At 36.9% G+C, this 13880-nt stretch overlaps 1 protein-coding gene across 15 annotated transcripts in view; it reads right to left on the bottom strand.

Moving 5' to 3' along the window:
- Positions 1-9413, bottom strand: part of adgrl3.1 (adhesion G protein-coupled receptor L3.1) — a 1314450-nt gene extending 1305037 nt beyond the window's left edge. For 5 of the 15 annotated variants that reach the window (XM_039751102.1, XM_039751099.1, XM_039751105.1 and 2 more), the window contains exon 1: positions 8802-9396. The gene's annotated coding sequence lies outside the window, so the exon portion shown is untranslated. Of the gene's footprint in view, positions 1-8801 lie in introns of all 15 variants that reach the window. The other 10 variants (XM_039751107.1, XM_039751111.1, XM_039751112.1 and 7 more) reach the window with 4 other exon arrangements.
- Between the last annotated feature and the right edge of the window lie 4467 nt (positions 9414-13880).

The raw sequence follows: 13880 nt of genomic DNA, 5'->3' as shown, positions 1-13880 counted from the left end.
GGTTAAGTTTGCAGATGATACCAAGATAGGTGGATTAGCAGATAATTTGGAGTCCGTTATATCATTACAGAAGGACTTGGATAGCATACAGACTTTGGCAGATTGGTGGCAGATGAAGTTTAATGTCAGTAAATGTAAAGTATTACACATAGGAAGTAAAAATAATAGGTTTGAATACACAATGGGCGGTCAGAAAATCGAGAGTACACCTTATGAGAAGGATTTAGGAGTCATAGTGGACTCTAAGCTATCGACTTCCCGACAGTGCTCAGAAGCCATTAAGAAGGCAAACAGAATGTTAGCACGATGTGTGGAGTACAAGTCCAAGGAGGTTATGCTCAACCTTTATAATGCACTGGTGAGGTCTCATCTTGAGTACTGTGTGCAGTTTTGGTCTCCAGGCTACAGAGTGGTGTTGAGTGGTGTTGAGTCGTGTGTGTCTGGGCTTTGGGGGCTCCCAACTGTTCCTCTACTGTTCACAATATATATATATATAATTCAAACTTGACTCACTGGCACTGGAATGTCTGTTTAATTAAAAAGCTGCAATTTAGTAGGATCGTAAATCTAGATCAGTAGGTAACCCCTAAGAAATGACTTTTTTATATATCAATATTTAGCGATAAAAAAGCACCACGATAGAAAGTAACTCAAAATATCTAATCAGTCGACACATTTTTTTATTTCCCAAAAAATGTTTAATTTGTTGATATTTATTTATATTATGTGAACTTATACTCTCTGTGCTGCACAGAAAGCATGCTTTACACAAAGAAAGGATGCGGCAGAAGCAACTAAGGAGTTTCACCAATACCTATTAAGCCGGACAGATGACTGAAGATGGGGCAGTGTCTTGGACAGAAAAAAGAGACGTGATCACATTCTGACTAAGAAAGTTTGGCAAAGCTTGAGGAAGATTCAATGCTCAATGGTTAACATGCATTGTCTTTTGCTGTTGACTACTAGTACTACTAGATGCACAGTGGCTCTCATCGGGGTTATCTGCTCCACTGTCCTTCATCCCATTCCCCACTACAGCACTGAAAACTGATCTAGCTCCCAACACTGTTCTTCTATTGCAGTGCTTAAAACTTTAATGGAGAGCCCCCAACCCCTGCTGTTCAATGTGCTGCAAATGTGAGGAGTACTGTACATTATTTAAAAAAGGGCCCCCCAGCAGACATTTTTTCTACGCAATTCCAAATTTATTTTCAGCTTTACATTGTGCAGTGGGGGAAATAATGCATATAGTCTAAAGCAGGGGATTTCAAACTTTGTCCTGGGGACCCACTGTGGCTGCAGGTTTTTGTTCCAACCAGCTTCTGTTTTTAATTTGACTCCTAGGCTAATTAAATGAACTGTTATTTCCCAGCTTATGTGTTTTGGGAACAAAATAGAAATTAGAAAATTAAGTCTGGTAAAAAAAAAAAAGTATTAAAATGTACTAAGCAGTTATATGGGAATAATGTATTTTTTAAAAATATTTTCATCTTGTTTTCCATTCTACTTTTCTAATTGTTTAATTAATCCACTATTTACTAATTAGTGGGTCTGATGCTAAAGTAGTCACAGCCTTTAACGATTCAGTGTTGTTTGCCTGGGAGTCTGCTTTGCTAGTTTTTAATTATTATTAAGATACAATAAAGGGAGCAAACTGCACAGACAAAGGGCAAAATATAATGAAATCAACAAAACAGAATTAAGCATTTAAATCTGTAGCAAAAATAGAAATATTTCTAAATGTCTTATAAATGTAAAAAGTATTCTGCTGAGCTTTTCTGAATGTAGAATAAGAGAAGAGGAATACATAACAGCTAATTAAATGAGATCAGTGTTATCATTTGTTGTCACCGATTACGAATCTGGCCGGAACAAAAACCTGCAGCCACTGTGGGTCCCCAGGACTGAGTTTGAAAACCCCTGGTCTAAAGTATACCCACCCACCAGAATAAACTGCCCAACAAAGCTGAACAGGGGCAAGTTTCTCGAAAATGTTTGTAGTTAGTGAGTAACAAACGACTTAAATAAGTACATAGGTAATGAACAAGCAACTGTTACACCAGTTTCCCAACAGGCCACTTAAAATGTGAATCCTACAAACAAAAATAAAGTACAATGTTACAACTGATTGAGTACAAAATGTCATAATTAGTCCTATCATAAGATAAAATAACAGAGCCAAAATTATTAGCGAATGTATCAATTACGTAAAACCCAAACTATGTATATAACCAGCTAAGCAGACACCATGGTAGTATTCTGCTGTGACTCATTATAACTATTCATTACTGTACTCTCTTTACAGATAGGCAACCACCACCCCCTCAGGGAGGAGACATTCTTTGACAGCATATATTCCAAAAGTTGTTATTCAGTTTTACTTTTTTTTCAAATGTACATGGATATGCATAATTTAACAGTAACAGAAATAGTAAAAGAAAATTTACCCACTCCTTCAGTGTATTAATTTCCACATAAACGATATGAATAATAACACATTTACCTCTTATGAAATCAAATATATATATATATATATATATATATATGCAGTACATATGTACTGTATATATATACTTTCAAATGTATATTGTTTATATTGTATATAATTATAAGTATTCAAGTTTAATGCTATATAATCTTTTTTGTGAATGCGTGTCATTTTGCTGGTATAGTATTATTGTCACTGGTCTGAGAAAACATGCAAGTAAGAATTTCACTGTCCTATATACACTACAGTATGTACAATTTACACATCAAGAAAATAAAGCTTGAACTATTGTAGATTTTTGTTTTCTTTTAATCAATTTTTTAAATATTAAATTTTTTATTGCTACTCAGAAACACTAAAATGGATTTTAGACATATGGCAGTCAGTTCCTAGATAAGACAGAAGTTAAATATTCTTATATTTAATAGACTAATTTACTTTTAATACAGCCAGAGCCTAATGTTCCTACCTAATCCTGCCTGGGGTACACATCCAAACAGGGTCAATAAACTTAACTCAACAAATATGAAAGAAAACCAAAGAGCCCAGGACAAAACACACACACACACACACACAATCTACAGAATCTGGGATTGTCAACTACTGAATTACTATGTAGCCCTAAATTTATGCATCCATCAATCCTTTCTCAAATATTTATGATTCAATTAAAGGTTATATAGACGAGAACCTATTCTGGCACCGTTGGCAGAAAAAAACAAAAAAAGTTAAGGTTATTCCCATACTGAACATAAATGAAGGTAAGAATCAAGTAAACCTAATGAATGTTATAGTACATGAGAGTGTCAAGGCATTTTATGAATAAGCAGAACATTAGAAACATAGTTAGGGCAGGTGAAAATCTGAACTCAGACAGAGAGATAATAACTGGCAACCAAGAAAATAGATGGTATTTTATATAAGATGTGAAAGATATATAAGATGTGAAAAGATATATGTAAGATGCATAAAAAGTCAAAAAACAAAAGCAGAGTCATAACCAAACCTACTGCTAAGGCCTACTTATAAATATTTCAAAGATGGTGTTCATACATCTAGAGAGAGAGAAAACAGAAATCACCTACATATTTATCATTTTGGTACTTTGACATCATTACTGTGACAATTGAGATCATGTGATGTATCCATCATGCGTCACATGAAAAAGGCATAATAAAAAGGAATTGAAATGAAACTTTGTCAAAACTCAAATTAGACTCCAGAAACAGAAACCTGATAATACAAAAATCTCTAAAGGGGCCGAAACACATGTATAAAATGCATTATTATCTCATAATTCAGACTACACAGCCAAAATGTTGAACCTCTTACTTTCTTTTCTTTTGAGTATGAAAATAACGGTTACCTTTTTCCCTATATATGCTTCCACTGGGATCGGTTATTAAAATTATAATGTTAATCACTCATATGCAGAAGACACCCAATTGTACCTTTCTTTTAGAACAAATGATGATTCTCTGATGTTGTCCTTAATTAGATGTGTTAGTGAGTTAAAGGAACTGATGAGAACTACTTGTCTTTGAACAGAGATAAAACGGAAATGTTCAGTATTGGAAGGACTGATGCAGATCGGAAAAATATTTTGTCATTATTTGACACAATTGGAATCGCTATTGGTTTTACTGAATCAGGCCACAATCTAGGCATTATCTTTGACACTAGCATGTCATTTAAAAAATGCACATTACAAAACTATCTAAAACATGTTTTTTCCATCTTAAAATGCTAGGAAATTAAGGTGTTTTCTAAATACACAGGATACTAAGAAATTAATTGTTGCATTTATTTGTAGTAGGCGGCACGGAGGTGTGGCGGTAGCCAGACCAATCATACACTCCCTGCGTGGAGTTTGCATGTTCTCCCAGTGTCTGCGTGGGTTTCCTCTGGGTGCTCCGGTTTCATCCCACAGTCCAAAGACATGCAGTTTAGGTGCATTGGCGATCCTAAATTGTCCCTAGTGTGTGCTTGGTGTGTGGGTGTGTGGGTGTGTGTATGTGCCCTGTGGTGGGCTGGCGACCCTGCCCGGGGTTGGTTTCCTGCCTTGCACCCTGTGTTGGCTGGGATTGGCTCCATCAGACCCCCATGACCTGTAGTTAGCTTATAGCGAGTTGGATAATGGATGAATGGACTTATTTCTAGTAGGACTGACTACTGCAATGCAGTGTTCAAATCATTCTTAATACAGCTTTCAGTTAATTCAAAATGCTGCTGCAAGAATTGTTACAAGAACAACAAAATATGAACACATAACTCCAGTTCCTAGTCCTTACACTGGCTCCCAGTTTAATTTAGGGCAGATTTCAAAATCCTGCTTTTAACATATAAAGCCATAAATGGCCAAAGTCCTGCTTACTTGTCTAAACTTATCATGACTTACAAACGAGAGTGGACATTAAGATCTCAATATGCTGACCTGCTAACGATTCCAAGGATTAATAAAATAACAGTGGAAGGTTGAGCTTTTAATTACAAGAAGCTGTGGAATAGTCTGACTGCTACTATAAGAGGTGCCCCTTCAAGTCTCAGCTTTTACATACCAGCTGATGACTTAAGACTCACTATTTCAGTTTAGCATACCCTGAGTAGAGATGCTGATTAGCTGTGCATACTGCATCTGTGTTGTTAGTCAGCAGTACTAAGCATAAGTATTATGATATTTATAATCTTACTAATGCTCACCTATTCTGTTTCTCTTCTCTGTACTCACATGTGGGACTTGGTGCCACTGCTCTACTGCCAGTTTGTTTGCCTACCTACAAAAAAGTCGTCTTTTATAATGGATCACTGGAATCATCAGGTAGAAGGGTCATTTCATCAGTTTGGCCGGTTTAGCACTGACTCAGCTGTGGAATGGCCATTAGGGGGGAGGCAACTTGCTGGCTGAGGTCTTCAGGACTCTGAACAAATTTGTATTCTCATATATGACAGTTCTGTATTTAGTGAGTGGTATAGTTTATTGCTGAATTTTGCTTTGTAGTTTGTAATGCTGTATTGTATTCTTGAGGTGGCAATGATAAATTGGATATCATCATCTGTAGATCTGTGAGTAGATTTATTTGTGTACTTTTTGTGATTTGTATTTATCCTAATTTTTGACACTCATTGTACACCCAACCTACCTGGAAAAGGGTATCTCCCTCTGAATTGCCTTTCTCAAGATTTCTTCCATTTTTTCCCTACAAGGGTATTTTTGGGAGCTTTTTTTCTTGTCTTTTTAGAGAGTCAAGACTGGGGAGCGATCAAAAAATTGGACATATTAAAGAACCAATTGCTGCGCTCATTGTGTGAGTTTGGGCTATACAAAAAATAAATTGTTGTTGCTGTACATAAATATTGAACATGGGAAAAGTGCTATAAAAATAAAATGTATTATTATTATCAAATATACACATATACATTACATAACTTATTTATAGGTAGATAGATTTTATTGTTATTTAACACTAAACACAATTCATTGCATATGTATTCTCTCCCTTTAACATGACATGCCTAAATAATCATTGGTGCAGCCAAATGGTTTTAAAAGTAATATACAGTAAATGGTTAAACTGGGTTCAGCTGTCTGTGGTCAACGGTTTTAAGTCGAATGTAGTATAAAACCTGTAACTGGATGGTACTTGAAGTCAGTAAAAAGGTAACTGAAAAGCACAAGTCTGAGGATGGATACAAAAAAACATCCATGTCACTGTTGGACAACGTATTGCACAGCTGTTAATTTGCCTAGAACAGACCAGCTACAAAAACTGAGCGTGATTATGAACGAAGAAGGCTAGTTAGGGAGGGAGATTAATGATAACTCAGACGGAGTTACAAGCTACTGTGGCTGAGATCTGAGACACTGCATACAATAGTTGCACAAGTGCTTCACCAGTAGCAGCTTTATGATTAAGTGGCCAAGAAAATGCCACGTGAAGAAAACGCACATGGCATCTCAGCTAAGACACATGGGAGTCTATGAAATCAGTCTGAAGAACATTATATGGTCTAATTAGACCAAAATTGAACTTTCTGGCTATTACACTAAACACCACAGAGTATACCAAACTGCATGTTTTCTAAAACATACCATCCCCTCTGTGAAGTATGGTGATGGGAGCATCATGCTTCTCTGTTACAGGCCCTCGAAGGCTTGTGAGAACAAAGAATAAGATGAATAGAACAAAATACAGGGAATTCCTGGAAGAAGACCTGAAGCAGTCTGCAGGAAACGTGCTTTGGTAGAAGGTCTGTTTCCAAACAAGACAACAACCCCACGCATAAAGCTACATGTGAATGGAGTAAAAAAACAATAATGTTAATATCCTGGAGCTGCCAAGTCATGGTCCAGATTTCAATCTAATTAACAAGTTGTGGCTGGACATGAAGACGCCTGTTCACTCACAATCCCCATGCAACCTGACAGAGCTTGAGAAAGGCAAAATAATGAAAAAATGTAGTGACCAGATATGTAGAGACCTATCCACACTGGCAAAAGTCTGGAATTGCTGCCAAAGTGCATAAACTAAATACTGACTTGAAGGGGGCGTATACTTTTTGATCAGATTTTTGTGCTTTATATTTGTAATTTAAGTTAGATCACTTCATTATTATGGCATGTGCTCACAATGCAAGATGTTTATAAATATGAGTTTGAAAACATTAAAGATGTTCAATACATAGTAACACTTTGGGACAGTACCATCAGTACCATTCTTTTACAAGTATAAGTCTCAGAAATCGTTAAACTCACTTTCTACAATTGTCACTACTCAAATTAAGGTGTACATAAATCTATGCAATTTAATTTAGCTAGATCCGAGATAAACATTGTGCCTCTAAAATGCCAGAAGAATTTTAATGCAAGTGAAGCACGTAGAAAAGCACACCACCAAGACAATTAATGCAATAGCATTTAAGGGATAGATGCCAATGAAAGGTTGTTTAGTATTCAAGAAACTCACCCAAGCAGTACATACAAAACTGAACTCTTGTTCCCCTTTTCTCAAAAGGCAATTTGTGCTATAAACAGTACCAGTACCGATTAAAACTGAAAAACAGCTTCCGAATGAAATCAAGTCAATGGCAACTCGAACACTATTTTGCTTTACTTTATCTTGTAATTGCGATTCCCATACTAATGTTTTAGCTGTGGTCATTTTATGTTTTGGTTTTAGGAAACCGCTTGTGACAGGAAGGTACCATTCCTTTGATCATCTCTGTCTGCTCTATAACCAAGAAATAAGCAAATGCAACCCCAGGTTTTCACCACCGAACTCAAAAGGTATTCCGTTATGATTTCTGCAGCTGGAGACGGTACACGGTATTTGTAAAAATAAAACACTCGGAATGTTTAAGTGATATTTTCACGAGATCTTTAAGAATATAATGTTTGACGTTCTTATTTAATCGTTTTTTGTAAATGACGCGCATGTGTAGATTTGCTCTAAAAAGGCGAAACAAGTCCTCAGCGTCAATTTTGAAGAAAAAAACAGTAACGGGAGTCGTCCATCCTTGATCGCTGCGGATGCTTACATTCCCATTACCATATTCTACTGTAAACTACACCTACTGAACGTAATTTTATTTTAAGACGTGCGATTACAACACTGCCAAGTCCTTTGACATTCTTTACTGTAACGGTTTGCTCTTTTAAACGTGTTTTCGATCGTGAGAGGTGGGGAGGAGGCGCGTCATGTTAATAACGCATTACAAAAATGCTTCGATACTTGTTTATTAAAAAAAAATGCTTACAATGCGCCTGCCTCTTCTCGAAAACGTCTTCTGCAATAAATACACAAAAATAAGCGTCACTTGCATTGCCTTTAAATATCAATAATATAATCACGTTTGAGAAACCTTTTTTTTTCTTCCTTCATCTTGACAAGATGCTTAACGTTTATTGCAGTTTGCTAATTCTGCATTAGGAAGAGTGCTTCTAAAGATAAGCTGCATAGAGATGATTAATGTATAAACAAAAGACACTAAGCGACAGCAGCCAATTTACCTAGGGAAGATCAAACCGATGATATGGGTCTTCACCTGCTTCCCTACAAAGAACCAAAGGGAAAGTGTATGATTCGTCTGGGAATTAGAATAGAAAAACACCCGCTCCTTCAAGGATTAAGTCGTATGCTGAATTTCCCACATTTACACGTAAACACAGCAATCGTGATATGGGGGCAGGGTAAAGGTACGATAATTACATATTAATTTTAAGTTCATTTAGTAAATAAAAGGTACAGTAGTTAAAACACATACGTTGGTTTTAGATCATTTACTGTGAAAATAAAATGAGGACACATTTTCTTACCGCATTCTCCAGTCAGTGGAATGAACTGCAGCTGTAAACCCCTTCCAGTACTGCCATTGAAACCAGTAAGAATAGCTCCTTTCTCGTTTAAATGTCTAAAATCGACTTTAATTCAGCGGATACGTTTAAAGAAAGGCATGTAGTTCATTATAAATGTATTCTTGGTTGTTGGTCCATTGACATATGATATAGAAAAGTAATCTGTACACACTGAATAAATTCCCAATGGTTCGGTTTAGAAGGCGGCCAATATTTTCCAGAAGGATTCGATGAGCTGCGGCAGTCGATGCTTTGTATTTGGTCTGGCAAGGCAAAAAATAACCTTCTTTTCCACGTCATTCACTTACAGATTCTCTTTCTTCATTGTCGGAATTTACTTATACGAAAACACGCTTTTTTCAGTAATGTCGGATTGCAATGTGGTACATCTACAGCGAGATCTCTAAAAATGACAAACCAATTTATAAGCGCTGTTCTGTTAGACGATGACTGCGATCGGGAGAGGCAGAGATGGAGAGAAAACCAGGAGCTGGATTTCGATCCGCACACGTACAATTCAATTTGCTTCTACATTGCTGTATTTATGGCAAACGTGCGCGGAACAGCGCTAGCCATTTTAGATCGACTTCGTGCCCAGTATTCTTTATTTTTGCACAGTACAAATTGTGACAGCATGTTATTGTATATATTTAAATCAAAACATAGTAATAAAATGCAAGGCAAGAAAAACGTTACAATCGTTATGCACGAATCCACGTCTTATTACTATATTTCAGGGAAGCGTAATAGACATTCGCCTTACTGCTTTACACTGACACTCTCATATATATGAAAATGACAAATCACCTTCTTATTAGGTCATACAATCTGGTCATTCTCACATTTTTTATGACTTTCAGCATATAAAAATAAATTGAAGGCAGTAGCTTTCTGCTAATCTTTGCAGGTAAAACTGTATTCAGAAAATGAATGGATGGACATTATTTTAGCTTTATTTAGATTGTTGAGTAGTTACCTATACCTATTAGAAAAGAAAAAACCTTTCAGTGTTAAATTGTGTTTGACCTATTTTTCCTTTATATAACATTGTGATATATTGTAAACGTTATAAACAAGATATGCCATTCAAGGATCCCATATGTCTGTAATCGCGTTAGGCTTATATTTTCACTTGTATCCATGTCTGAGAAAATAAATGGAATCTGATTTTTTTATACTAGAGGGTAATATGGGCCTATGAATATAGCACAAAAAGAGCAGGGTATTGTAAACATTTAAATAAAGATTCTTTTTACTGTCTTAACTCTCTCGTTCTATATTGTGTTTTGGTTTCAAAATCCATCTCATTCATAATATCATCATTACCATTATCATGTGTCACCAACAATCATATTATAGAGGTGGAGGGGTTTTGGGTAATGTGAAGGCACCCTATACAGTAAATATAATTTCTAATAAAAAATAACATATTTTGAGAAAAGTCCAGTCAACTAATACCATAGACGTTATATAACATTTCATTTGTTTTTCTAAAGGGTAAACATTGAGTTTTTTTGATACCCACATTTTTCCTGAATTGAGAGGGTCTAGTACTTTGATATTTAAGATTAAACACACTTTAAACTTCAAAAGAATAATTTTTGTTAAAATACTGTAAAAAGTACTTAAGAATAAATTGAAATATTCCTTCAATGTGGTAAATGAAAAATAAAACTATTTCAAAATTCACATTATGCCTAAATTTGAATCATAAAATTGGTTATTATAAGTATAGTCAATTACCTTTTAACTATGCCCTTAAAAAATTAACAAAATAGTGGTTTAACATTCAATAGTACTGGGACGGATTTGTGTGCCCCATCCCCAATAAGAACTATGGCTTGCTTTGCTAAAGGAATATCCAGCCTTCTGAAAAGTTAATATTTCACTTCTACATTATGGTATGGTGAGGTCAGTGCATTGCTCTTGTAGCAAGTTCATTAATTTCTTTTTTGATCAAATGTTTATGTATATAATTAATAATAAATGATATGCAACTACAAGAACATACATCACTACTGTATTTAAGTAATAAAAGCCCAAAATGCAGCCATCACCCACCCCATTCCATGTTCAGTGCCAAAATGCCTAGAAGAACAGCAAATAAGCATACCAATATGTTATGAACTTACAGAAATAAGCAATATAACCAAAAAGCCTAGTAGTTTTTAATGGACTTGCTGGGTGCTTGTTTTGATTTGGGAAAATGGTTCAAGGGATTAGAACATAAGTAGGCAAAGAATCAGAGAGAAGAGGTCCAATACTTCTATTTTATTTACTTAATCAATTATAATAATCAAACACATATAATGCAATATAATGCAGACATACAAAACAAAACAATACTTACAGACATATAAAAAGACACAGAGCCATCATCCCAGACCAGTAGACTGAGGGGACCCGCTTGTCAGTCTTGTCAGAGGACCAACTCATTTGCCTTTCAAATACCGGGTGGTGCGCGCTGTCCCCACGGTTGAGCCTCCAAAGAAACTGAGGGAGGAACCTTCCCTTATATACTAATTAGGTGTCCTTGCCCAAAATTGGCCTACGTGGAAGCAGTGTATGCAGAAGTGATCAGTTTCTCACACCCCCTCCTTCCACGGGACACGGCGCTATGTTTTTCTTCTACTCGGCCTTGAGACTAGTGCCTGATACCAGAAGACACAGTAATATGCTTACATGTGAAAAAAGCCTCTCGAAGTGAAAAACAACTCCTTACATAGCCTTGGCTGTATCTTTAGAACATTCCCGGCTGTTTCTCCCAAAACATGCTGAAGCGACCAACGCCCATCTGCTCTTTAGAAAAATCCTTCCATTACAGTGCTTTCCTAATTTACAATGCAGGTAACTCCAGATGAGTCATATTATAGAACGAGGAGAGCTGATTCCTTAAAGATAATTAATTCAGGGGTCTTCCATTTAGATGTAAGAAACAATTTAGCCACTGCTGTGCCAACGCAGATAAACCTACATTGGTGCATTGAGAAAATGAAGTCAGAGAGGTCTAGAAGAGTAAAGATTCAAGGTAAAGGAGAATTTCAAACTGACAAAATCAAAAAGAGAATGGGAAATAGAAGACAAAAAGACAGAACAATAGGACAAAACCAGAATGTTTATAGATGTGTTAGCAGCACCAAGTTAGTAGATAGGATAAACGAAAAGGTAAATAAGTGTGGTTTGTGTTTGCAAGGAATAAGATCAAGCCTATGTATGTTTTAAAACTTATATTTAGGGTTCTTGGAGAAATCCCTTATATTTTTTAAACTGGTATCCCAGATGACTGAGAGACCTCATTAGCTCTGAATAAATAACATATTTGCACACCGAAATTAAAAAAAGGAAAAGAAGAAATGCAAAAGTAAGAATGATGCCAAGCTGTACCCATGCAGAAACCATGCTGGGGTGATCATGATCATTAAATATATGCCAAGCAAGTGTTTGTGTCACAATTGAATAGCATATGTTACAATAGACCCTATGCCTACACAAATTCTTCTTCTTTTTTTGGCTGCTCCCGTTAGTGGTCGCCACAGCGGATCATCTTCTTTCATATCTTTCTGTCTTCTGCATCTTGTTCTGTTACACTCATCACCTGCATGTCCTCTCTCACCACATCTGTAAACCTCCTCTTAGGCTTTCCTCTTTCCTGGCAGCTCTATCCTTAACATCCTTCTCCCAATATACTCAGCATCTCCCCTCTGCACATGTCCAAAGCAACGCAATCTCGCCTCTCTGACTTTGTCTACCAACCGTCCAACTTAAGTTGACCCTCTAATGTACTCATTTCTAATCCTATCCATCCTCGTCACACCCAGTGCAAATCTTAGCATCTTTAACTCTGCTATCTCCAGCTTTGTCTCCTGCTTTCTGGTCAGTGCCACCGTCTCCAACCCATATAACATAGCTGGTCTCACTACCTACACCTTCCCTTTCACTCTTGCTGATACCCGTCTGTCACTCCTGACACTCTTCTCCACCCATTCCACCCTGCCTGCACTCTTTTTTTCACCTGTCTTCCACAATTCCCATTACTCTGTACTGTTGATCCCAAGTATTTAAACTCATCCACCTTCGCCAACTTTACTCACTGCATCCTCACCATTCCACTGACCTCCCTCTCATATACACACATGTATTCTGTCTTGTTCCTACTGACCTTCATTCCTCTGCTCTCCAGAGCATATCTCCACCTCTCCAGGGTCTCCTCAACGTGCTCCCTACTATCACTACAGATCACAATGCCATCAGCAAACATCATAGTCCACGGGGACTCCTGTCTAATCTTGTCTGTCAACCTGTCCATCACCATTTCAAATAAGAAAGGGCTCAGAGCCAATCCATGATACAATCCAACCTCCACCTTGAATGCATCCATCACTCCTACCGCAGACCTCACCGCTTGAGGTACCCTGTCATATGCTTTCTCCAGGTCCACAAAGACACAATGCAACTCCTTCTGGCCTTCTCTATAATTGTTCATTAATATCCTCAGAGCAAATATCACATCTGTGGTGCTCTTTCTTAGCATGAAACCATACTGCTGCCCACTAATCATCACCTTAACCTAGCCTCCACTACTCTTTCCCAAAACATCATGCTGTGGCTCATCAATTTTATCCCCCTGTAGTTACTACAGTCCTGCACATGCCCCTTATTCTTAAATATCAGCACCAGTACACTTCTTCTCCGCTCCTCAGGCATCCTCTCACTTTCCAAGATTCCATTAAACAATCTGGTTAAAAACTTCACTGCCATCTCTCCTAAACACCTCCATGCTTCCATAGGTATGTCTTCTGGACAAACAGACTTTCCATTTTTCTTCCTCTTCATAGCTGTCCTTACTTCCTCCTTGCTAATCCTTTGCACTTCCTGATTCACTATCTCTACTATCATCCAACCTTCTCTCTCTCTTATTATCTTCATTCATCAGCCTCTCAAAGTAAATGTATTCGTTACTAGCAAAATACCCGTGCTTCGCAGCGGAGAAGTAGTATGTTAAAGAAGATATGAAAAAAAAGGTAACATTTTAAAAATAAC

This window comes from Polypterus senegalus, chromosome 4 (assembly GCF_016835505.1).
Source record: "Polypterus senegalus isolate Bchr_013 chromosome 4, ASM1683550v1, whole genome shotgun sequence".
In the NCBI taxonomy this organism is placed as follows: Eukaryota; Metazoa; Chordata; class Cladistia; order Polypteriformes; family Polypteridae; genus Polypterus; species Polypterus senegalus.
Note: the sequence above shows the minus strand (reverse complement) of the source record. Positions and strands in the feature narration are given on the sequence as shown.